The sequence below is a fragment of the Eubalaena glacialis genome, chromosome 1 (assembly GCF_028564815.1).
Source record: "Eubalaena glacialis isolate mEubGla1 chromosome 1, mEubGla1.1.hap2.+ XY, whole genome shotgun sequence".
In the NCBI taxonomy this organism is placed as follows: Eukaryota; Metazoa; Chordata; class Mammalia; order Artiodactyla; family Balaenidae; genus Eubalaena; species Eubalaena glacialis.
In genome coordinates this window covers 170415279-170442996 of record NC_083716.1, presented here as the reverse complement: position 1 = coordinate 170442996, position 27718 = coordinate 170415279, and the positions used below count along the sequence as shown (strand labels likewise).

General features: G+C 38.0%; 1 protein-coding gene across 1 annotated transcript in view; it reads left to right on the top strand.

Annotated features, from left to right (window-relative positions):
* Positions 1-27718, top strand: part of IFIH1 (interferon induced with helicase C domain 1) — an 84905-nt gene that overhangs the window by 56938 nt on the left and 249 nt on the right. The window lies entirely within an intron of this gene.

Sequence of the window (27718 nt, the reverse complement as noted above, 5' to 3'; positions counted from 1 at the left end):
GTCTCCTGGGGATCAGTCTAAGCTCCAAGGGGCACCCTCACCACGTGGCCTGCTCACGGGGCCTCTCACAGCTATTTGCTTCTTCACGGCCAGCAGGAGACTCTCTCAAGTCTGCTAAGGCACTCTTAACTGTAATCCCATCATACTCACAGGTCCCACCCACACTCAAGGTCAGGGGAATTTTCAGGGAATATACACTGCAGGAGGAGATCTTGGAGCCCTTCTTAGAATTCTGCTTCCCACACCACTTGCCCAGTTTTTGTGATTAAGTCATATATGTGTATATATGAAAGCACTTTGAAAAATATGAAGCAGCATGAAAGGCAAGGTATTATTGAGAAGCAGCCATCAGGCAGGTTAAGGCTTACTTCCACAGCTTTCCCTCCATGAACATAACACTAGGCTCAAAAATTACCTAACAAGAATGGAGGCTAAATCCAGGCTAGTTATGAATACACAGAAGATTACCTGTGTCAGTGGAGATGTCCAGGGTTCACGCAGGGTTGAGCAGGCAGCAGATGCTGGATGTCATTAGAGAATAAATAGAAAATGCCTACCTCTACCACTCCCTAGTCCTAAGCAGAAGAGTAACCTCTCTGTGTCTGGGACATTGTCAGTGTTCCTGAACTAAGTGCGATCATTTGGAGGTAGACACAGGGCCCAGCACAACAGAATTCTCCCAGCAAACAAACAGCCTCTTTTGTCATGGAAGAACCACATGATCAAGACAGAGCCACAGCTGACCATTTTAACCCACACTTACCCCATCTCACAGATGGTCTGCTCCACAAAAAGTTACCTCCTATGAGTAAGGAGAAACAAAATGTTGGAGGGAGTGAAAAGTAAATTCTTCTGTGGTTTTTGGATTAATTAAATTCAATCTAACAGTAGCTTTGAATCTTTTGATTAAGACCTAAGCAAAGATGAATATTAACCAATCAGAGCTCTTCAGAATGCAAGAGGACAGAAGATGATTGTGGTTTTCTTAAAATACTTTTTAAAAATCCAGCTGACTCCATTTAAAGTATTGCTGTCTTCTAGAACATTCTGTCAAGAGGACAGATGATTGTGGTTTTCTTAAAATACTTTTTAAAACTCCAGCTGACTCCATTTAAAGTATTGCTGTCTTCTAGAACATTTTGGAAATTATGCAAGAAACCAAATGCATAAAATAGCTAAATATACTACTGTAACATATGTAGACTGTTTTTAAGGTGTCAGCAAATATCAGATTTTTTTCATCTATGTTTTCTTGTAATTTTTTTCAATAAAGAGGTATTATTTCTACTGCAAAGGTTTGAAATACATGTTTCAAGTAGCATAAAACTTAATAGGCAATTGTACTTGAGAACTCAAACTACGATGCATTCAAAAACAATTGTAATCATTCTAACGTTTTGATTGTTAATGAACAGTTTAATACTCAGGACATTTTAAGGTCATTTAACAGAATATGCTCATGACAGGTAGACACCCTGTTAGATGCCTGAGTTTCAGTACCTACAAAACCTTCTATTAGTTGGGTGACTGAGCAACCTCACTTCACAGGGCTTGTGTTTGCTTTCCTGGAAAATCAGAGCTTGTATTAAATGGTATCAAAGTTTCCTTACAATGCTAGCATTCTCATAGTTCATGCTTCTGGCTCCCTGGCTCCTTTCATTTGGAGACCCTGTTTAGTGATTTGCGGTAATATCAGCTGTGGCCTAAATATCTACCGAATACGTTACACATTTGAAGGTAGCTCCTATTTGCTGAAGGGCGTTGCAGGGGTCTCACAGAACAGGTATACTGGCTGGAGTCATGCGCCTTAAGGCAGGTTTGAAAGGCCCAAAGGGGTCAGGAAATTTTACAACAGCAAGCATTTCCAAGCCAATAGATCATTGGCCAACCTTGGGTGTAAGAAATGTAAAGGCTTACTAGCAAAAATCTGAAATCACTTCAGACCATATGAAATTAAGATACAGTAACTTATAGTTTATACAGATATTTTGAATGTGAGGCATTGAGGCAACACAAACATGGGTAAGAAATGGTTTTCCACAGGATGATCAGTGCAAGTCACGAGCAATTGTTGAAAGTGAAAAACGCTATAAGAGAGGTGAATATTTTCCTCTCTGCAATTTAATAGTCCCTATATCAGAGCAGAAAAGGAAGGCTTAGGGAAAGGAAGGCTTCTGACATTGTTTTCAGTTGGTTGAACCTAAAGCCAAAGAGGATTGATTTGGTGTTTCTTGTTGTCATTGTTGCTTTTAAGCTGCAAGAGACTAGAACACCTTTAGGTGCTAATGGGAAAGAACAATAGGAAGTGAGAAAATTAGCAATATTCAGCCCCAAAGTAAATTGCTTATTGGGTGTTACTGTTATTTCCTACCAAATATTCTTGCTACAGAATTTTCTGGTCACCCTGATCCTTTCTCACCCTGATGCCTTTCCACACAGGTATAAGTCCTTCTCTGCCACCTCTTCAGCAGACATCCTTTGTTTTTCAAAGACAAAATCTGTGTGTCACTTCCCAGCGTCTAGCATAGTTCATGTTTTCAGAACTAGAACAGAGAGCACATCCCTGGAAAGTAATGTTCATGCACCCTGAGCATAACAAAGTGCTCATTTCCAAAATCTGGTAAACAATTACGTGAATCATAGCAATAAAGAAAAAACAAGAAAATTATTTTATTTTCTTCTAAGAGTTATGAAGTTAATTTGAAGTGAATGTTTGTCTTTTTTCAGTTTGTGAATTTCTCCTTAGTTAGTCGTACTAGATACACAATTTTATATCTTTGTTTTTATGGGGAGAGCATGAAGTGAGACAAACTTGGGTTTGGATCCCCACCAGCTTTGTGACTTGAGCAAGTTACTTAATCTCTCTGAGACTATAGGAAGTTAATAACAGCCTTGAGGAACTGTCATGAGACTTTGGATACTGCATGAAACACACCCAGTAGTGGTCAAATGCATTTGATTTCTTGTATAATTTCCAAATATAATATAGGTATAGAATATATTAGTAAGAGTTTCCAGAAAAGCAGAAGCAGTATTAGAAGCACAGCTGTGGGTATAGCGTAATAATAGTAAATTTTAGACCTATGTTTGATTATGAGTATTATAAACACTCAATGTTTAGCCCAGAGGGCTTATCTCAAGAAGTAAGTAGTAGCTGTGGTGAAACATGATTGCTATGAATATGCTATGCAGTGTAGCTAGAGGAAGGATTTAATGTCCAGATCTTCTATAGGTGCAATACAAAGATAGGTATCAATATAAATAGAAAGATCAACACTTTTTTATTAAGTGGCTGTAGGACTTAAGTAGGTCTGTCATGTAGATACAATTTTCATTAGAGTCTGTCTTCATCTTCAAGAAGAATATAATGAAGCAACCTAAGTGTCCATCAACAGAGGAATGGATAAAGAAGATGTGGTGTATATACACACAATGGAATACTACTCAGCTATAAAAAAGAATGAAATTTTGCCATTTGCAGCAACATGGATGGACTTGGAGGGCATTATGCTAAATGAAATAAGTCAGAGAACGACAAATACACTATGATATCACTTATATGTGGAATACAAAAAATACAACAAACTAGTGCATATAACAAAAAAGAAGCAGACTCACAGCTATAGAGAACAAACTACTGGTTACCAGAAGTGGACGGGGTGGAATATAGGGGTGGGGGAGTGGGAGGTACAAACTATTGGGTGTAAGAGAGGCTCAAGGATGTACTGTACAACATGGGGAGTATAGCCAATATTTTGTAATAACTGTAAATAGAAAGTAACCTTTAAAATTGTATACAAATTTAAAAAATAATAACATAATAATGTTGTACTGAGCAGGCCAGCAATTGCACGAAAAGAGAGAGAGACAGATTCCACTGTAGCATATGAACAGTAATTTATGTCCAGCACAAATGGTGGTTGTTTTTTATTTGTTTCTAAATCTCTAAACTTTTTTTTTCAGGTCATAGGTTATAAAATATGAAATATATATGGAAAGCATTGCAGATATTCTTTAAAATTTTTAGATATTTTCTACACAGAGTATTACCAAGTTCCTCTTTACAGTAAATTAATCATCCCATAAGCATCTCATTTGAGGATGACATTAGATAGTGCTGAGCCGTATTAGTTTATAAGTTAAAATCCAAATTAAAGGCCACATTCTAGGTGAGAAGAGGAACAGACTGTTTATAGGAAGTAATATTTAACCATGCAGTTGTTAGAATACATTTGAACCACTATTTAAGTTGAATATATTTGATGAAATGTATTAATTTTTACATACTAATTTAAAAACTGGACATTATTTTGACATTTATGAAAGAAATTTAAATGTTTAATTCAGTTATATACATATAAAATAATAATGAACCAAAGATGAGCATTTTTTCAGCTTAAATATTTCCTTCAAACTCTGCCTTCCGCTCGTTTTAATGAGCGCTTGTATTTTATTGTACACACATAGGATGAATGGATTGTTGGATTGTTAGTTCTTTCATTCTGAATCTCTTAACAGGCATGGAAATGATCTTAATTCACTAAGATGTAAGGATTTTTATAACGCTAAAATGACCAGAACAAATGATTTAGTGTTATCTTGGACAGGGTTGCCCACCTGAGATTAATACCAATTCAGTACCACACCAAGGTTTCTACTACTAAATTTAGCATTTGACCCAGATTTATAATTTCATGACTTGACTTTGCACAATTCATGCTAAATAACCTGTTGAGTTCAAAATTGCAGCTTAATATAACTTTCAAAGCATTTATTACATTTGACAAATAAATCCCAAATCTTTCTCTGAAACATTGATGTTTCTTGTGTTTAATTAGACTAAATATTTTTTTCTATTGAAAGCCACTAACTTCATGGGAAAAGATCAGTTAAGGTTCTCCAAATTTTGTAATAAACAACTTAGTTTAGCGTTTTATTTTTATCACTCATTTGTTTTGAGATAAAATGCAGAACTCGAATAACTGCAAGAAACAAATAAAAATAATGTTTCATTCCATTTAAAATGGTGTCTTCCAAGCACGAGAGGAAAAAGAAGAGAAAATGAAGGTAAAAAGGGAATAGAAACTAAATGAAGAAAAAAATAGAAACAGAAGCAAAGAGGCTAAATAGACACCCACATTAAAACATGTAGACAAAGAAATGAGAAAGTAAGAAGGAAACATGAATTTACTGAGGGATATGTATAGTTTTAATAAATGGCCAATTATTTCTTTATCTACTCATCAAATATTTTTTTAACATCTTTATTTCATCAAATATTTTTAAGTCCTGCTATTTGTAAGGTACTGTATTTTAGGCACAGAGAACAGTTAGTAAAATAAGGATCTTGCCCACAAGATCTTTTACCCAATAGTAAGGATCTTTTACTCCATAATGAGTAGAATAAGGATTTTGCTTTTAAGATTCACTTGTAGAGATTAGCCATGTTCATAAATATCAATAATATATGAAAGACAGTGATTCAGTGCCATAAAAGAGGGGAAAGAGAGGTTATTTCCAACAAGAATAGAAGATAGAAGATTGCATTGGATTGTGGAGTGTCCAGGAGATTTCTCAAAGTCCTTTTGGGGGTTATCCTATCTTGGGGAGTGTGTGTCGAGGATGGATAGTATAGCGATAAGAAAAAAGAACATGTAACAATTTAGAAAAGAGAATTTTACCAGCAAATATGGTTAGATAACCTCTCATTAGAAAAGGAAAAGTTGTTCTAACTATGTTTAGAATAAAATATTTTTGGTTTAAAACATATAATAACTTTCAGATAGTTTTGTAGATCACATAACATTTAATTTAAAAACATCGTTTTATCTACCTAAGTAATTATAAAGTAGTATTAAAAAGATTCAACTCCTCTGTAACGGTTTGAAAAAGGACTAAACTGATGAAAGAAGATGCCAACTTTTGATGTAACAGTCATGGGGAGAGGTCAGGACTTCTCTGAATGAAGCTAGACACAGCAGGAAAATTGTAAGATGCCTGTGCTCTGATCATATCCATCCTGTTCAAAAGATGCCTTGAGACGCAATCCTACTTTTCCAACATTCTCCAAGACAAAGGCCTTAGCAACTGGCCCAGCAGAGTCATCTTCTGGCCCAGTTAAGGTCATTACCTCATAAGCAGTGTGAGGAAAAGAATGCCTAGACAATCATAGTTTTCTCTGGAACCAAGGTGGTGGATGGAGGGATGGATAGTTGATGCCATGTACATCTTTAATCACCATATCCAATGATTAGGATACTTAAAAAATGTTCTTTAAAAAGCTTTGTAATGAGTGCTCAATTTGACTGCACTATGTGTTTGGGCTAAGGAAAACTGACCTATACCAAGTGAGCTTGGTAGATATTCTTCAACAAAGAGTGAATTTGGGGAGGTGAAGAAATGGATGTAAATAGATGATCTTTAAATGGGAATTGTAAAAAAATAAATCAAAAGAAGGAAAGAGATGGGGGAAAAATTTTGAAAGGGAATCCAAAGTTTCAAGCCTGTGTACAGGCCAAGGAGTTAGAGTCAAGAAACAAGGAGAGGGCTTCCCTGGTGGTGCAGTGGTTAAGAATCTGCCTGCCAATGCAGGGGACACGGGTTCGAGCCCTGGTCTGGGAAGATCCCACATGCCGCGGAGCAACTGGGCCCGTGAGCCACAACTACTGAGCCTGCGCGTCTGGAGCCTGTGCTCCGCAACAAGAGAGGCGGCGATAGTGAGAGGCCCGCACACGGCGATAAAGAGTGGCCCCCACTTGCCACAACTAGAGAAAGCCCTCGCACAGAAACGAAGACCCAACACAGCCATAAATAAATAAATAAATAAATTTAAAAGTAGTATTATAAAAAAAAAGAAGAAACAAGGAGAGAGTCAAGATTCAAGAGGGAGAGATGAGGGCATAATTGTTGAAACAAAATGTGTGGGAAGAAGGAAGAGGATGAAACCAAGAGCACAGAAAAGACTAAGTTTGGTGGAAGGATAGTTGCTGCTGCTTCTGAAGCAGGAGAAACATAAATATGAATAAAAGATACAGCTTAGAGTAAAGGTACAGAAGTAGGAGGCTGATGGAATTATTCTCCTGGCATCAATCACTAGGCTATCTGCTGAGTTGGGTTTGGGATTTGAGGATGGACATTGGGGACATAAAGAAAGTAGTAAAGATTTTTAAACATGCTTTGATGAAGGCAAACTGACTAATTAGAAACAGAAGAAGATTGCCACACAGTATCAGGACTAACCTAATTGGAAATAATAAATGTAGAAATAATAATTTAATAAATATTTATGTGCAGTATATTAGACTAAGTTCTGTTATGTTTATTCTTGGTGTGTAAAAGGAAAAAAATCTGAATGTTTAAAAATCTGATGGACTCACAAAGCTTTAAAATGTTATGGTCAGTGTGACCCAAATATAGCTGGTTCTGTTTATAGCTTTTCTCAGCATGAAGTTGTATTACAAGAAACCTAACATCAACAGCCAGACTAATGAAAAATTAATTTAAATATTTTTTCTGGCATGCAAAAAAAAAATCCAAATGGAAATTGCATATTATAAAAATATCTTCAAATCTTTTAAACTCTGTTTCCCAAAGAAACACATTATACATGAGAACATTATACATTATACGTGAGAACGAAAACATTATACATGAGAACTACTTCACCAACTCTTTTTCTCTTTTCAAAACTCCTCAAAATTATCTGCCTATATCATCCTGTACTACTTTTTATCTTCCCTACTCCTTCTCCCAGTCTCTTCCTTTTAATGTAAATCAGTATTGTTTTACTGTGTTCTTTTCTTTTTCTCCCTTCATTATCCTAGGCTTGATGGATGCCTGAACCACAAATGGTTTTTCCACCTTGGAAGTGTGTATTGGGAGGTGGGGTATTTTTGTGAATATCCATACTAACATTTTTAGTCCCTGGAATATCAGAAAATAACAGTGACAATTATCAATTTATTGCCTTTTATCTCCAAATTCAACCTTTTTATCTGCTCCCTAAAGATGCATCTGGGCCCTTTAAACATTTTTGCTTTGCCTGTTGGCATGACATTAAAGTTTGCCTGTAGAGGGTGCTGGAGAGGCAGTGCAGAAAGAAACAGTTTTGTTTCCTGGTTCAGGCTTTGGCAGCCTGAGTGGCTTCTCCAGCATCCAGTTCCTGCAGTACACATGGCTTTCTCCAGCACCAGGGTCTTGCATGGCAGCCCACAGCACTCAGTGACCAGCAACCGCATATTCCCAGGCAGTTTTGTGTAGAGCACCTCCAGTAAGACACCTCCCCTTGAACAGCTTTCCCTGGTCCCCAGAGAGCACATTTCCAGCATACTCCAAAAGGTAGACAGACTTCTGGCAAGTTCTGGTGGCACCATGGCAACTTCCTTGCTTTCAGTAACCTGCAATTGCCCTATCCAATAAGGTCTGAATCAGCCTTGGGTGCCCTGTCTCAGCCACAAGGGAAGTGACTGCTTCATATGTCTGCTATTTTGATATTCTTTAGGGTTCTTTTTACTTCTTCTTAGCTAATGCTCTGTTACTCCAATCCCATCGTAGTTAATAATTATTTATATTAAAATTTACCTGTTCAAATTACTCTGTGGTTTCTCCAACTAGATTGAACTCAGACTCATACAGTAATATCTAAAGGAATATGAGAATTAGTCATAAGAAGTTATAATTTTCAAATATCCAACTATGTTCTCTTATGTATAAGCATTGAATTTCACATAGGAAATGATTCAAATGCATCTGACAAATTCTCTAACCAAAAAATTTAGAAACAGGACAGAATGTATTTTATCACTAAATAATTTCATTTTCTGAATCCAAACAATCAGTTTTATAATACCAATAACTGAACCCCAAATTCCTATCTTACATGAAAGACCATGAAATGACTTGTTGAGAGGATGAAACGAGAAAATGTGTGTATGATATATTTTTTTAAATAACTAAAACTCACAAAATAACTCTGAGAGAGAGAACTACCTTGGTTTTAGAACGCCCCCGCTAATGTGTGTGCTTATTTTTGAAGATGAGACCTTCTTACGGCATTGGTAATGAGTCAAAGAAATAGCTTAAATGTTTTGCGTAAAACAGAATCGTTTTGAAGGAGCTAAAGAGGAAGGGAGAAAATGTTGAAGAGAGAGGGAATCCCAGAAGCAAGGCAGGAGGCTGCAGCCCAAGTAGAAATTACCGGTGGAAATTCTACCGTCATTGTCCCAGATCACCAGTAAATCTGCTTCTTACTTGAGTCGGTGTTATTTGGCGTCAGACACTGGGGCAGTCTGGCAGGGAAACAATGAAGGGAAAGCACACATACAAGGAAAAGTGGATACAGAGAAATTGCAGATAACAAATGTTGAACACATTTTACAGTGACTGACACAAAGAAGGCATTCAATAAATATTAATTTCCTTTCTTGATTTGAAGTATAAGGAGTAATCTCTGACCTTGGGGAGTTAACAAATAGGTTGAGAGTTCAAAGATTATAGGCACAAAATTATCAGGAAAAAATATGAGTATACAACAATTGTGTGGTATACAAATTATAGGTATTGTAGAGTTCTGAAAAGCCAGGGATTGAGAAAAGCTTCTGAATTAGAATAAATAAGGAATTTGAATAATGCCTTGTGTATAGATGCCTTGTGTAGATGTTCATAGTTCTTTAAAATAATTTTAAAAGGGAAGGAGTAGGAAGTACATTACAAATGGAGGTAATGAGGAAGAAGGAAGAAGAGAAATGAATGTGTTTTGCACATCTATTGGAATGCCAGACTGAGCTTGGGTTTGACTGGGTGACCAATACAAATGAAGTCATTCTAGTTTTTTGCACAGTGGAGTGACGTGTTTTAGAAAAGATGGTCTACAAGGAGTTAACAGGCTAAATCATATTGAAGAGAGAAAACTTGGAAGGAGGAAGATTAAGGAAGGAGCTGGTTGCAGTCATTCGGGCTGAGGTGATGAAAATCTGGACTCGGTCTTTGGCAGTGAGAGGGAGAGAAATGAGTGGTTCTGGATGATGTTGAAATAAAATCACGAGCTGGGGAAAACACGGCTGGCACAGAATTGATGGCAATCAACAAGATCAGTACAAAAGGGCTGCACAGTTGGTGATAGAAACAAATACAAGTCACTTCTTTACATTACCTTATTTTTGCTCCCAGTGTGACTCAGTTCTGTTTGGTCGTCATCTAGTGCCACACGTGGTCGTGTTCCTGGCATATGGAGTAATTGCTTCACTACATCCAGGAGCTTGCTCACTGGGCTCCAGCTGTTCCCTGGTCCACCCAAACTGGTCACTGAGCTGTGGTAGATACACTTCCTTTGTCCTGAGGAAAAGGTTTGAAATGAGTCAGAATCTGTTGATTTGTGAATAAAGCAAAACCTTCTACTTGCCAGAGGCTCTGGTTCTGGCGCAATGAATCTTGCTTACTTCCTCCATCCATTCCCACTCTACAAATGAGGCCCAACGGGTTGTATGACCCAGGTGCTATCTTGGTCTCTCAAGAGCTAAATAAGGCGCTTTGGGGTTCCCGTTTTAGTAAGGCCAGGGAAATGAATTTCTTTTATTTATTTATTTATCTATTGAATCTATTTATTTATTTACTTTTTAACATCTTTATCGGAGTATAAGTGTTTTACAACGGTGTGTTAGTTTCTGCTGTATAACAGAGTGAATCAGCTATAAGTATACATATATCCCCATATCTCCTCCCTCTTGCGTCTCCCTCCCACCCTCCCTATCCCACCCCGCTAGGTGGTCACGAAGCACCGAGCTCATCTCCCTGTGCTATGCGGCTGCGGGAAATGAATTTCTGGTAAGGGGGGGCCGATGGTTTCTGCATTCCCCATTCTGTGGCCCTTTCCAGTGCTGCTCTGTCTTAGGCTGTGGCTTGAGATCATGACACTTTGTCAGGATTTCAGATTATTCTGGACCAGCTCTGTCCAATACACATATGATACACATAATTAATTTAAATTTGCCAATAGCTGCATTGAAAAATTTGAACAGGTGAGATTAATTTTAATAACATTTTATTTAACTCACTACAGCAAAAATATTATATTGATGTTACCAATGTAAAAATTATTAATAAGATATTTCACATTATTTTTTTCCTACTAAGTCTCCAAAATGTTGTGTGTATTTTACACTTCTAGTACATCTCAATTTGGACTTGCCATATTTCAAGGGCTCAATCGACACACGTGGCTAGTTGTCACTATAGTGGATAGTGTCATTTTAGACATTTTATATTTAAGAAGGACATAGATAAAATTCAGTTTAAACGTGAAGTTCCGATCTTCTCCTTGCAAGTTACTATCCAACTTTGAATTCTCTTATTTTCTCTTAATTCTCCGAAGTCTTACCTTCCTGCGTTTGCATATTTTTATATCTGGTAAAACAATTACTTGTGAGAGAACATAATGGACACCATAGTTCTCTGCTCAGATCCCCTCTTCAGGGTGGGGATACCCCCAAGCCCAGCCCTGGGAATATGGCTCCCGAGAGCCCACAGATGCCTCCCTCACTTGGTACTACCCTAAGCCCTGGGAACATTCTCCCCTAAGGTTATGCCCTTTTGGGGTGGCCTGAACCCAATGACTGATGAATGAGGGAACACAAGTCTCTCCTCCCTTACTTCATTTGGGACCCCTGTGAAGGGCCATCCAAGCTCCTGAGGTCCCCGTATAATGAGGCTTCCTTTACAATTGCACTGCTGGTCAGCCTCTCCCACTGCCCCATCCTGCCCTCCTCACTTGCCTACTGGTGGATCTGCTGAGAGATCTTTCTACTCTTGATCTCACCCCCAAAACAAACCCTGCTTGCATTTCTCCATCTCAGAATCTGTTTCCAGGGAACCCAGGTAAAGAGAGAAGATGAAGTAATCTTTATTCTACAAAAGCAAGATTATAGGCACTGTTTGAAGTGAAGGGAGGACAAAGCAGGAGGCATGCTTTGATTGACATCCATGTACTAAACTAGACTTACCTTCAGGTGAACAAGGCCAGAGCCCTCTCTGACCCTTCCTCTCTATATGTCTGTTCACTCCCATTTTCTTTATTTTTTTTCCTGTATCTTTTGTCTCCCAAAGGCCAAAGTGACAGCTGAGTAAAGGGTATGGTCAAAACTGGGATGAATCAGCACTGGGTCAAAGCATGAGAAAGGGGAAATCAATCCTGTTGAAGGGGGAAATCAAGATCCCCCTTGTCTTAAAACATGGGCTTGTCTGCCACACAGAGATCTGTGACTCGCAAACATCTGATTTTATTCTCCTGGAGATTGTTGGCTGTTACTATTCCTCCTTTAGCCTTCTTGGATGACTTCATATCTCTGTCTTACACACGCATACACACACACACTCATCCAGGTTAATGACAGTTTGTTCTGCACAGCACTTCGGATGGCTTTCTTCCAGATCTCACCAAGTCATAATCAATTGATTATTGTTACAGCGAAGACCATTATGATCTAGGGAAGTGGAAGAAGGAAGGCATCATTCCCAACATTTTCCCCTCCCTGCCCCTCTACCTCAAGTCCTCTAAATAGGATGAGGTACTTAGTTCTTGATTCTCCATCTGATTTTTTTCTCTTACCAAAGTTTTTGTGACTGGTTTAATGTCTGGAGTATTCTATTACCTAATTGTTAAATAGAGTGTAGCAAAATAATGATTAAAAGTGTTTTGTGTCCTGCAAATCTTTTCTAGCCCACAAATTCAAGATTGGATAAAATCTTACACAAGGTCGACAATGTGTCTTTTCCTCAAAAACCTTGCTGCCTCTTTGGTCCTGGAAACATTCAGAGGGGTGGTAGAAAAGAATTTTAGAGCAAGTGGATGTTTTCCTGAAGTATTATGAAAAAATATTTTTTTGTCTATAACTAAGATATGACCATGTTAGAAATACTGAAACCATAGAAGTCTCTGTGCTTCTATGAAATATTAGGCTTACCACTAGGCTGATACTGTAATGGCACCCAGAAGTCAGTGACTATGGATTTTTCAAAGGAGGGACCCTATATTTAGCGAGGGACAAATTGTGTGAATCATAGGGATAAGGAGATTCTGGCGTAAATAGTACTTCGGGCTGTAAGAATACGTTTGAAAATATCTAGTAACGCACATTGGATATTTTATTTGAATAAAAGCAAAACTAGAGCAAGTCCTCATGCAGTCAAGCATGGCCCCTCCTGTTTTCAACAAAGGGGATTTTCTTCTTTTACCTTCCATCAGGAAATGGGAGTTTATACGGGAGAAGGCAATGTTGTTGTTCCTTTCTCCTGTTACAGTAGGAACAGGGTAACAACAGAATAAAAGGCCATGCCTCCGTATCACAACAAAAGTAATTTCTCTGACCTTCAGTGTTCGCCAAGAGAGAAATTGTGGCTTTGCGCTCATGCCTCAGTGTAACCAGTTGTGGCATCACATTATAGGACAACAAATTCATGCCTGACCAGACTGCGTGTTTCCACAGAGTGCACCATCTGCTTTTCCTCTCTCCTGCCTGCTGTTTCCTTCATCCTTCTTCACAACTTCCTCCCCTGTGACAGTTCATCAGTATGAGCTCTGAGGAGGCAGCAAGAAAGGGAGAACTTGCTGCACCAGAGTTTGTGCCAATTAGAGGAAAAGCACAATCCCTTAGCCACCAGATGGTCCAGACAGCCCACAGTCTTTTTGGATCCCACAGGCTCCCATACAACTCCTTGACCACATCAGCTAAGCCTTGCCATTCAAATTGATTGTTACACCAAGTCATCCACCATGAGCATGGAACAGCACAGGGAATGTAGCCAATATTTTATGATAACTATAAATGGAGCATAACCTTTAAAAATTGTGAATCACTATGCTGTACACCTGAAACTTATATAATATTGTACATCAACTATACCTCAATAAAAAAAAAGTTTTTAAAGTCCCACAAATGTGGCACATGAACCCCACAGACTTTTTCTCTATCTCTAGAATTTGATCAAATGATTGCTCTTATAATTAATTATAATATTCTGATACTATTATATGTATATATGTTAAACTACAAGTTGCTGGTGTAAAAAATTAATAAACAGAAACCTCAATTAAGTACAGTTGGGGAACCACAAGGGGGAGCTCTCATGCCCTGCAGGATAGCAGAGCCCAACTGGAAGAAGAAAGCCTCCTCTTCTTTCCTGGCAAGGACTCGGCCAATGAAAAACCATGGACTCTTTGTTTACTATAGCCCTCCCAACTTCCTTTTCCCCTCTGTAAAAGAGTTCTTTTGCTGTGCGGGGATTTGCACGTGGCTCACATTGTTGCAGGTCCTGAATTACAGTTGTCTACTGATCCTGAATGAACCTATCTTTGCTATAGAAATATCTGGCACTCTATTTATTTCCAAATAAAATATTTCCAGCTACCAAAATGTTGACCTGTACTGGGACCAGAGAAGACCTCCAATAGCTCTGGGTTTGGTTAGCAAACAGGTGCAGTACCCACAATAGAGCCCACTGTCACTCACTGCTTTCTTGCCAACCCTGGAGTTTGAAAGCACTTCTTTCTCCTGGATCAGAACTCACATCCTCTTTGCATTTGAAGCTCTCCAGGATTTATTTGAGATCTATTTTAAGGTTTTGTCTTTCTGGTTAAAGCCTTGTTCTGTATATGAGTACCTTTTTGGCACTTTGGTTTGATTTTGAGATCAGTCTGTTTCAACTGAAGCTGGCTAAAAAAGCCTTCGGCCAATTCCTTTGGGAACAGGGTCTGCTTCTCTGAAACTGCTGGTTTTCAGCCTTTGGCCTGTTCCTTTGGAAGGGGCTATTCTCTGGAAACTGGCTGAAAAAGCCTTTGGCCTCACTCTTCTGGGACCAAGCTGTTTCCTTAGAATTGGCTGGTACTGCTTGCAAGCTGTTTGAATTGAGCTGTTTGTACTATAAGCTGTTTAAGCTGTTTGAAAATTGTTCTCTACTCGAGAGAAAAACCTCTGAGAATAGGATCCCAGTTATCTAAATATTTTGAGGGTGTCCCCCTACAAGGTCTCTGGTCAATTTTATGTTTAAAAGGTGTGCTTTTTCCTCATGTTCATTTCTAAGAAAATAGACCAACCTGACCAAAGGCAATTTAGAATATCAATGGCCATTATGGAGAACTTTTGGAATCTCTAAATTTAATTTCCTTAAAACTGAATTGGACAGCAATAGCTCAAAAATTTCCAGAGCTTAGTGGAATGCTTATTTCAATTGGTATTTTAAGGCTTCTCAGCATTATCAGGAGTCTAAAATTGCTTCTCTGCAAAATAAGATTTTTAAGATTAACTGAGGCACCAGTCACCAGCACCATCTTCCTCCTTTCCTTCTACACCACCCACGTCTCCTCTATACCCTCAGTTCCCTTATACTCATTCTCTTGCCAGACATCCCCTTTTCTGAAACTCTTCCCACTCCCTTTTCCTCTGAACTTGTCAGAAATTGTCCTTTTTAAATTAAGCCTTCTGTGGGTTCAGAGGCTAAACCTTTAATTTCTTAAATCCCCAGAATCAAAGCTGAACTGCAAGCCATAGCCAAAGATTTTTCCAAAGTAACTGAAGATCCTCACAGATTTGCTGAGGAATTTAATATAGTCATTCAAACTTGTTGACCTGGTTTCTCTGACTTATATCAGCTAGTTCATAAGTTTGTCAGTGAAGGTCAAGCCCAACATTGGATGAAAACCTCTAACTGGGAAAATCCTGAAAGATCTCTAAAATTACAAATGGGAGACCAACCCCCTAACTTATTATTTGATCAGGCTCAAGCAATCACCAGGCAACTTCATGGAGTCATTCTTAGGGCTTTTCCAAAGCCTGTTGGTTGGAACAAAATTCAGGTTTGCATACAGAATCTGATGAATCTGTTCATGATTCTTACAATCAACTTCAGATTATTTTTAAAGAAAATTCTGGCTTTTTTTTTCAGATGCTGATTCTACCCAGGTAGCTTTTAACTTTATGCTTATTAATGAGCTGAACTGTGACCTTTCCCTTCTAGTAAAAAGGACCAGAATGGAATGGGAAACTACGCCTATTCCAGATTTAGTTAATCTGGCAAACCAGCTCTCTCAAACTCCAGATGAGTCACCTCAAAAAAATATGTCCAAAATTCTTCAACTCCAGCAAATGAAGGGTCCTAAACAAAACAAAACCTTCCTAGTTTCTTCCACTGTTATAAAGAGCCAGGACATTGAAAAAGAGATTATTACAAATGTAAGCACTTTAGGCACTTTCAGCCTTCTAACTAGCCTTTCCAATGTCCTCCTGATTCTCAATGACATGGCTCCAAGGAACTACAGGGGCTCTTCTCAATCTTCTTCACCGGCTTGGAGAAACATTTCTCTAGACTGAGGATGACTCTCTTCCAGTCCTAAATGACATCGGAACCACACTCTTGGTGCTCAGCCCCACTACAACAAAGCAGCCCCTGTCTTGGAGTACTAAAACAGTCCAAATAGTGGGGATCTCTAATGAACCTTAAGAGGTTCCTGTCTCTGAACTTATTCCCTTTTGTTTAGACCCTTTGAGAGGTACACCCCCTTTCCTCCTTAGTTCCTCCACCCTTATTCATTTATTAGGCTGAGACTTCTTAGAGAACTATCATGCTGGAATTTCTTTCTCCCAAAAGTGGAAAATAATTCTGAGATTTGACAGTAGTCATCAAAATAATCAACCAGGTGAATTACATAACCCTTTGACATTATTTATTTGTCCAGTCCCTGAAGGTACTAGAGCTGTTTCTGAAAACACTGATCTTTTGTCCCTATTGAATCAGCTACCACTTTCCTTATGAGCAAAATCTCCAGCTGAAGTTGGCAAAATTCACAGTGCACCTCCCATCAAGTTTCAAATAGAATCCTCAAGACCTCTTCCCAAAATTATCAATACCCTATAAGTAAAGAAATCCTATAAGGCAGAAAGCCCATAACAAAAGATTACAAGGCTCAAGGCCTCATTAACCCTCATACTAGCCCCATTTTCTCACCTGTGAGAAAAACTAAGGGCCAAAGGTGGAGGTTTGTCCAGGACCTCCAAGCAATAAACAACAGTGCTATCCCTTGACACCCTGTTTTTCTAACTCTCATACATTACTAACATCCATTCCCACCAGAAGTAAATTCTTTACTGTAACTGATTATGCAGCGCATTCTCTAGTATTACAGTTGGTGAAGCTAGCCAATACATTTTTGCCTTCACTTGAGAAGAAAAATAATTCACCTGCACAGTAATGCCTTGGGCTTTTACTGAGAGGCCTAATTCCTCACAAATCCTGAAGTCTGATCTGGAAAGCTTTCCCTGTGCTTACTACCCCCAATCCTCTGGTTTAGCTGAATGCATTAACGACATTATTAAAAAAACTCAATTGGCAGAATTGGTCAAAGCCCTCCAAATACCTTGGCCAAAAGCATTGCCATTGGTCCTTCTAAATCTCAGATCCACCCCTTTTGGAACTCACAAATTCTCACCCTTTGAGACAGTCATGGGATGCCCAGTGAACTTGGCTCCTGCTTTTTTTGACACACGACTGTTAAAAGGAGATATATTCTAATATTGCAAAGGCCTAGTTGCTTTTAATAAAAATAATCATGCTTTGGTAGAGCAAAAATTTCACAGTGTGCCCTTGGGAGATGAAGACCTTAAGCATCATACCTTGCAACCTGGAGATTCATCTACTGGAAAAGGCACTTCCAGAATACCTCTCTTCAACCTTTCTCAAAAGGCCCCTATCAGGTACTACTAACCAACCCTTGTGCTGTCAAACTCCAAGGAATAGACTTTTGGATTCACAAGACACACCTAAAGAAAGCACCAAACACTGACTAGATCATAATCTGGTGACCTAATAGTAAAGATTTCAGAGAATTGAAGTAGATGACATCTGATAAGACAGCTTTCCTAAAATATCCAGACTAGGCATGTTGGAAGTTTGTTGCCAAAACTTTGATGATGACATAATGCTTCAGATGATCTCCAGTGTCTATGATCTTGATAGCATACGGACTTGAGATAAAAAATGCCTGGGAGTTCTCCTTCCTACTCCTCCTTGTTTCTCTAATGTGACCTTAATAGTTTTCTAATCTGGACACTAGGTATGATATATAAGATATTATACCTAGGAAAGGTCCTTCCTGACAGTAAAAGATAAAAGGTCACTGAAACCAGAAAACCTAACTGTTGATAAGCAATGCATTCAGAGAAAGATTTTTTTTTGGCTGTGCCATGCGACATATCCCTGACTAGGAACAGAACCTGTGCCCCCTGCAGTGGAAGCTCGAAGTCCTAACCACTGGACTGCTAAGGGAGTCCCTCAGAGAAAGATCTTGATCAAAAGGGGGAGATGTAAAATATTAATAAGCAGAAACCTCAATAAATTGGGAGACCAGAAGAGGGAGCTCTCATGCCCTTCAAGGATAGCAGAGCCCAACAGGAAGAAGAAAAAATACTCTTCTTTCCTGGCGAGGACTCAGCCAATGAAAAGCTATGGACTCTTTGTTTACTACAGCCCTCTCAACTTCCTTTTCCTCCCTATAAAGCATTCTCCTTCGCTTGCTATGCAGGGGAACTTGCACTTGGCTCATCATGGTCACAGACCCCAAATAGCAATTCTCTGCTGATCCCGAATAAACCCCTCTTTGCTGGAGAAATATCTGGCAGTCTATTTATTTCAGGTCAACATTAGAAAAATTATCAGAGTGGAACACAGAATTGGTTAGATTACGTATTAATTGAAATTTCACTAATTAGAATGTCAAAAGGAAGTAGACATGAAGTTCAACTAATTCTCACTTTACTAATCCATAAAACAGATACTTCTCATACATAGTTGGTAATCTTTCCTCAGTTCTCAGGAAAAAATAACTGAATATCTGCAGTAAAATCTCCTATTACTAATTCTCCATGTTATAATGAACTAAACTGCAATTCATGTTGAAAGGCACCCTGAAACAGTTACACAAGGATTAAGCGATAATTGTTAATATCTGATTGTTTAATAATCATGAGCTTGGCCCTTTACTGGTCACACCTGGAGGTGCTCTCTTTGAGCCATATCTAGCTTGGGCCGACAGTGAGCAGCCAGTGAGCACCAAATCCTCTATATTCTTCTTCCTGCATTCATTCAGATAACAATATTTATTAAGCACTTACTTTACACCAAGAATTGTTCCTATCTCCTTGGGCTATATGAGTGAAACAAGCCAAAAATGGAGACAGTATGTGAGGTAAAGAGGAATAAGCAATAAAAATAATACATGCACACATATTCCAGGATATTGGGAAGTGTCAAAATCTATGGAAAGAAAGAAGAGTAAGCTAAGAAAAACTGGAGGTGGAGGGGGGTCAATTTTAAGGGAGTGATTCAGCCTCATTGAGAAGGTGACACAAGCAAAAACTTGAGCCCATGTTGGTAATGCTTTTCCTATTTTCTCATCCATAAATCTTACTTTGCTATCATAATCTTTCCCTACACCGTCTGCCAGACACATTTGCTCCATAGCACAATAGAAAAAAATAGGTAAATGGTAGAAACAGGCAGTTTACCCAGGCAAATCCACAAATGTCACCTACTGTATGAGACTACTTAGTGAAGAAGACCTGCTAATTCATCGTATGAATTTTCAGATTTATCTTTTAACCTTTCTGAAACAATATGAAAAATCACGTGGTTCTATATTTCTACTAAGGTAAATATTCCCTTCCTACACTGTGCCCTCAATACCATTTGGAGATGACATGGCAGGGACAATTATGTGTACTTCCAATTCTTATTCTGTTCATCATGGATGAGATCTCTTGACTGCCTGCTTTGGGAGATGAGGGCATGTGTTTTCCTGTCCATCTATCCGTGTTTCTTCACTCCCCTTCCACTTTCCAACTTTGTTAGCTGTACATTTAATTTTATTAACATATATACAATAAATAAATCATTTTGATCAATAATTTCTGACTACAAAATAGTCTTTTGTGATTTGTCCACATGAATTGTAAAAATGTAAAACCAGTAAACACTCAAACTATTGTGACTAGGTAAGTATTGCTTTTGAGCTAAGTAGTTTAGCAGGATTACACTTCTTTCTCTGTGGGTCTAACAGAACTTCTCATGCTGCTTAGTAGAGAATGTTTCTAAGATCCTACTTTTACATACCATCAATTACTTCCATCAGTTGTGTGACTATTGGGACTCTTATTTACAAGTGGCATGAAAAACAATTCAAACTTCGAAAAAATTAGTTATGTAAAGGAATAGATCTGTCTTAAGAAAAGACTGGAGACAGGGGTTCACACAATGCTAGCATCGGGTTTTCAAAGACCAGATTCTTTCTTTCTTGGCTCAGCTTTTCTCTCCCCTGAATGATGACTTCAGTACTTTAATGCCTCATTTTGCTGAAATACACCCTCAAGTTCCTTCCTAAGAAAGGATATCTGGGGTGTAAGCTTTCTGAGTTTTCATACATCTGAAACTATCTTTATTTTGTCCTCATATTTGACTCCTATCTTGACTAAGTAGATTCTAGCATGACAAGCATTTTCTCTCAGAACTTTAAAAACATTGTACCTTTGTTCTGCAGCATCTAGTTGGCAGATGGTAAATTTGTTGTCAGTCTAATTCTTGCTTCTTTTGTAGGCAATTTTTTCTCTCTGGAAGAATTTAGAATTTTCTCTTTGTAATTAATATTTTAGAAGTTCACAATTATATGTCTTTGTATGAGTTTTTTCTCATATTTTGCCCTGGGCATTTTGTAGGCCCAGAAGATGTATTTTCTTCTTCATCTTTGGGAAATTCTCTTGCCTTCATTCTATAATAATACTTTTCCTTCTGCTTTCTTTGACATTTCTTTCTCAAACTCCTACTAATTGGATGTTGGACTTTCTGAGTTTATATTCTATGTGTCTTACCTTTTTCATCATATTATCCATCTTCGTCTTTCTGTTCTGAGAGATTTCTTCAATTTCATTTCCCAAAACCTATATTGATTTTTAAAAATTTGGCAGTCGTATTTTCAATATGTAAGAGTTTTTTAAATATTACTTTATCATAACCTGTTGTCTAAATTGTGGCAATATCTTATTGAATCACAGTGAGGATGCTAATTCAAGCTTTTAAATTTTTTTTTAATTTTAGCTTTATTGGGGGTATAATTGACAAGTAAAATTGCAAGATATTTAAGGTATAAATCGTGGTGATTTGATATACATATACCTTATGAAAGGAACCCCCCCTTGAGTTAATTAATACATGCATCACCTCACATTTTTTGTAAGAATATTTAAGTTCTTCTCTCTTAGCAACTTTTGTTTGTACAATACAGTGTTATCACCTGTAATCACCATGCTTTACGTTAGATCCTCAGACCTTATTCAGCTTATAGCTGAAAGTTTGTACCCTTTACCAAGCTCCCCCTGTTTCCCCCAGCAACCACTTTTCTACTCTGTGTTTATGAGTTTGACATTTTTTTTAAGATTTTATATGTAAATGTTAACATGACATATTTGTCTTTCTTTGTCTAGTTTATCTCACCTCGCATAATGCCTCCCAGATCCATCCATGTTGTTACAAATGGCAGGATCCCTTCTTTCTCATGGTTGAATAATATTTCATTGTATATGTATACCAGAATTCCTTATCCACTCATCTGTTGATGGACACTTAGGCTGTTTCCATATTTTGGCTATTGTGAATAATGCTGCAATGAACATGGGAGTGCAGATATCTCTTTGATATCCTGTCTTCATTTCCTTTGGATATGAGCCAGAAATGGAATCGCTGAATTCAAGCTTTTTTAAAGGTTGTCTTCTGTTCTCATAATTATCTTCCTGGTCATTTTTTTCTATTTTTCTTGAGTGTCTTTTTTTTCCCCTACTTGTCCTTCTTAGTGTCTTTACTTTTCTTTCATGTTTTAAGGTTTGGATTCTTCTTTTTTTAAAAAAATATTATCCTTGTCTACTGATTCTTGGTTTTTGTAGCAGACATAAGAATGAGGGAAGAATGGAGAGACCCTGGTATGCAGGTGGGACTTGTCAGCTGGTGGGTTTTGTTTAAGGATAAGAGGTCAGGAAGCCCTTGAGCTGGAGGACTGAATTTACTTTGTTGCACTGACTCCCAGCTGGCTCCTCTGGTACTCCACAACTGTAGTTTAATATCTCTTAAAATTTAGTCTTTTGTTTTTTGCCTGGGGTAAATGCTCAGCTGCAGCTTGCTTTGCATCCAGAGATGAAGAGTCCGTATATGGATATCTAACTAGCCTCCTTTTGTCCAGCACCATTTCTCTCTCCTACCCTCAGTGGTAAATGCCATTTCAATTCTGGAACTGTTCCATGCAAGTTTCTTTCTAGATGTGTCCCAGGGAGTTGCTATTTCTGCTCTGCTTTATCCACTGGTGATACTCTCTCCATTGTTACATGCCTCATCCTTTTCTTCCTTTCGCAATCAGTTTAATGGTGTTTCAGAAGGCAAAGAAATTGATGTACATGTTCATTCTACCAGTTTGATCTGGGAATCTCTCCAACTCTTTTATAAAGAGTTTAGAATGTGAGTCAGTGTATTTCTTCCCCCTCCACAAGTATTGCCATAATTTGAGGTAAATTAAGTTCCCAGATGTACATCTCAAATGACTCCCTTGCCTCTCACTGTTTTGACAACTATTTATATCTCTAGGTACCTTCACTTCTTTCCTCTTCCTCAGTCACTACTTCTGTATCCACACCCTAGACCTTGTCAGCACTTTGAACTGAAATCTTAAACTGAAACCTGCTCCTTTCTGGTAACAACTTCTTTACTTCCTATTCTATCACTGGCCTCATCAAGATATCCAGCTTATTAGCCCATCTAATATCTTCCTTCTGCTTTACCTCCTCCTAGATCCAGTCTCGATTACACATCCCATCACTATACCTATATATACCCTCCTGGCAGAAACATAAACATGGACCAATCAAATCGTGTTATAGAATAAGACTGTTTGGGTTCATGTGCCATTGCTACTGCCCACATCGCTCATGAACACGTAGTCATAAGCTATATGACTGTGAGGGAGTTACTTAAATTTTCTGTGCGTCCATGTCCTTATGTTTCAAATGAAGATCATAATGGTACTAATGTTCTGAAGATGAAATGAGAGAGTACAGGTACTGTGCTTAGAAAAATGTCAGGATTAATAAAAGTGTTCAATAAACATTAGCTATTAGTAGTAATATTCTCTACTCTAAAATACTAGTGAAATAGCAGTGTCTTTAATGTTTTATCAAAGTATATAAAACGCTTACACATTCAATTTAAACTATTTAATATGATCAAGCCTATTGATTAACTACTTCTAAGGAAATGTAATATTTGCATTTTTATTTTTTATTTTTTTAAATTTATTTATTTAATTGTATTTTTGGCTGTGTTGGGTCTTCATTGCTGCACGCAGGCTTTCTCTAGTTGCGGCGAGGGGGGCTACTCTTCGTTGTGGTGCGCAGGCTTCTTATTGTGGTGGCTTCTCTTGTTGCGGAGCACAGGCTCTAGGCACGCAGGCTTCAGTAGTTGCAGCACACGGACTCAGTAGTTGCGGCTTGCAGGCTCCAGAGCGCAGGCTCAGTAGTTGTGGCGCACAGGCTTAGTTGCTCCATGGCTTGTGGGGTCTTCCTGGACCAGGTCTCGAACCCATGTCCCCTGCATTGGCAGGCGGATTCTTAACAAGTGCGCCACCAGGGAAGTCCAATATCTGCATTTTTAAACTGCATCAAAACACCCAAAGAAACAGGTTGTTTCCCTACTGTTTCTTTTCTAATCCAACTTGACTGTTAACTCTCTGGGCCACTAAGGAGAACTTGCACTAATTATTAGAGGATAATAAACCACTGGCATCTAATTATAACATCTATTAAGAAAGTAGGTATCAATTACAAACTAGGAGGCATGTTGCTTCATATTCTCCCTCTTGTAACAACTGGGGTTTTAGAAAATAGATCAGATTCAAAAGTAGTTTAAGCTGTATCGTTTTTCATTGATGCTGTTATGTCACATCTTCCAGATCTACAACTATGCGATAGTTACTATGAGCTTTGACAATCTTAGCTCTTCTTTTTATTATTATTATTATTAGTTATTTTATTTATTTATTTAGGTTGTGCCAGGTCTTAGTTGCGGGTCGTGCGGTCCTCAGTTGTGGCATGCGAACTCTTAGTTGCAGCATGCATGTGGGATCTAGTTCCCTGACCAGGGATCGAACCAGCATCCCCTGCATTGGAAGGCAGATTCTTAACCACTGCGCCACCAGGGAAGTCCCAATCTTAGCTTTTCTTAGCTTAGGTCTCAAATATCTTTGATGTTGGGTATTCTGATGAATCCCTTAATTTAAACAAGTCCCTGGAGGAAGACCTTCTAACCCGAGGTACTATATAACTACTGCTCTGATTATTAGACCTCAATTCTAATAAAACTCTAACCAAGTTAACATTTTGGACACAGTCCCTGCAGAGTAAGACTGTGGTCTTTTGAGTCATGTGTAACAATGTCCTCTGAAGATGTGAGGATTATGCATATTTTAGCTGTAATTATTTTACCATCACCCCCTTAAGATGTCTTTCAAAAGAAAATCAATGAGATGTTAATTAAAAATTTTATTTATTTATTTTTAAAAACATATTTATTACTTTGGAATCAGCTTCAGGAATTATCACAAAGAAGCAATATAACATAGTAACATTGGTTCCTGTTGGAATCTTGGGCAAGTTACCTAATTTTTCAGGGCTCCATTTCGTAATCATTAAAATGAGTTTTGGTATGAGTTAAATGAAATGTATTAAAGCACTTTGTATAAAACAGTTGACAGGAAATTTTTACCAAATCTGAGGAATCAAATGGGCAGGCATGGCCTTCTTTGGAGCAAATTTTTATTTTAGAGTATCACTCAACCTTAAATAATCTATTTTAGCTTTTGGTTAATGAATGCATGTCTCTTTCTTTATCTCCCTACCCCCAATTAAAAACACAACATCCTTATTTATGCTTTCAGCATCATCTTAACCTTCACACTGTAGGAATATATAGCTGAACGTGTTTTCTGGGAAAACATCTAAATCAAAATCATTTTTGGCAGACACACAGTGGCTATTACTAAATAGTTCTAGAAAGCTCTCTTAGCAAGCTAAGGAATTATGTTATAGTTAACTTATCCAGTGGGCTTACTAAAATGCAATCATATTCTAAATTAAGCCTTATAAGGTCCATCTCTGGAAAAAGCTCACTTGAGCCTCTACTATCCTAATTCTTGCTCTTAATTGTTTACAGGCCAAAGTCATACTTTCTATTTTTGCAGCAATGAATAGATCCAGAGTTGCTTTCTGAGAAAAGTCCCAGTCTTGGCAAAAATAGGACTTGAATTAAGAATCACAAACGTGAGCCATGTTTACTTTCTGTCTCTCCTCTGAGTCCGTGCAGCAGTCAACAAACCCAGAAAAGTAAGTTCTTTTCTACTAAGCACAAACTTAGCTTCAGGCTCATTCTCAGCAAGTGCTCCAGAGAGGGAAAAGAATCAAATATGTAAGGACTTACTTGCCAAGCTTGTAGAAGCATGTAAGCTTCCTGAAGATGCAGACTGTGGCTTATTCATATTTGTTTTCCCAACAAAAATGTTGACTAGATATTAACTAACTGTATAAAATAAGAATAGTAGTCAGTTTCCTCAACGTTTAAAAAATGTTAGTATAAGCATTTTCATTTTGACTCTAAAAGGAGAAAAAGTCATCGAAGATGTTATAATATTAAAAGAATCTAAATTTTTTTGTGGGAGTACTTGTTTGGATGAAAATTAGAGCACTTACACATTATCTCAAAGGGATGGACATTTGCAGTTCTGTTATAAGCAATGTATCCCTAACTCATGGAATCAGATGGAAAAAATCTTGACATCTTTATTTCTGCAGTCAGTCTCATTTCTCTTGAAACCATTCAAACCAGTCAGAATTTTCCAGAAGTTGCAGTTTGAATCACCCAACCATCCAACGAAAAAACAAACAAAACTAAAGAAATGTGTTTTAGACTATAATTTTCCTTCTAACAGTTTCAATTTAAATTTCTCCCTCTGAAAGCACCCTGATTTCTCCTTAGATCCTGTCAAAATGATTTTCTTGCAGACACCTACACTTGACTGCAGTCCTAAGTGGTACTCAAACCAGTCGCACGCCAGTGCATTTTTAATTGCTAAAGCCAAGAGTAACCATTTTAATCACGCCCTAATCATGTATTATAGTCAGTTTCTCTTCAGGATGTAAAGTCGTGGGAATAACTCACTAAAAAGTACTTGTGGACTTTGGGGCTTTGGCAGGCTGGGACAGAACTTCTGAGAACACGTTGTATGAATTTTCCAAAGAAGGCAATCAATCCAAGAGGACCCACATGGGAGCAGTTGATTTGGGACCTGGCTGGTGGCTTTTATCTTGGATTTGAGGATCTAACAATCACACAGAGATGCCTACAAGCATATAGCATAACTTGGGTGTTTTATCTTAATGATTGCTTCAGTTTGTAAAGAGCTGGCCCCATCAACTGGAAAGGACGGAGGGGCTCCTCTCCAACTCAGGGTGGTCAAATCTCTCTGCCAGTGAGTGCTTAATGACTCATTTTCCTCAACAGAATTTTCATAAGGCTGGAATTCAGGGAGGGATGTCTGGAGAATGTCTAAGAGGAAGTTCATAAGCCACCGTCCTGCTCTGTGCTGGAGAAAGCCTCCCATGGTAATCAGACCAGTTGAATAAAGCAAACAGCAAAAGATTTCAGGAACATTTCCTCATTACTTTTCATGAAAAATCCGTGAAAGCTCACCATGAAGTTTGTTTTAGTCAGGTTGAGACCATTACAAATGTCCAAAGAAGAAAACCATTAGTGGAAGAACTAAAAGACAGTAGGTTAACAACTGTATTTATGTGGAACAACAGAATCTATCCAAATGAATTGCATTGAACCAACCAATATACTCCAAGAAACTGGTGTGTGTGTGTGTGTGTGTGTGTGTGTGTGTGTGTGTGTGTGTGTGTGTGTTTTAATTCAGACTACCATTTTACTGATGTCAAGTTGACCGATTGCTTTGGATTTATGTAAATTTAGCCAAAATGAAATTGTACATACAACTTACTTCTCTTTTCAACTGCTTTTTTATTTATTTTAAAGGCTTTATAATTACTAACTGTTCTCCTCTCTCAGAAGCTATTCTGAGAGGGAAGCAAAAATATCACTTTTGCAAAGCCATTTTCATTCTTTCAAAGGTCTGCTGGTAAATTATTCTTACTGATCTTTCCATCTTTCTGGCCTGTGCATACACACCTAACCCATCCTAAATTTCACCAGATGGCATTTTATTTCTTTAAAGTAAAGCAGTCGTGGGTTTAGACAGTTGAATTTTTAAACTTCTGTATTTACTGAAAGTGCATATGGTGCTATATGGACAAAGAAATTGTGCTGAAAGAAAAACATTTCTGTCTGCAGTACCTCATAATCTCCCAGAGGAAGAAAAGAAATTGCAATAATGTGGTGTCTTTCTCACAAAATCTTATGTGACTTTAATTTTCTTCCTCTGCTAAAAATGAGATATATGTGTACTGTGCACACCTGGAATTTATATTATTTTAAATTCTTCTTTTGGTTGCAAATAGAAAGGTTATCCAAAACCCAGTGACTTGCCAATGTGATCTGTAAGTGATTTCTAGAAGAAAATGAAACAAAAACCTAA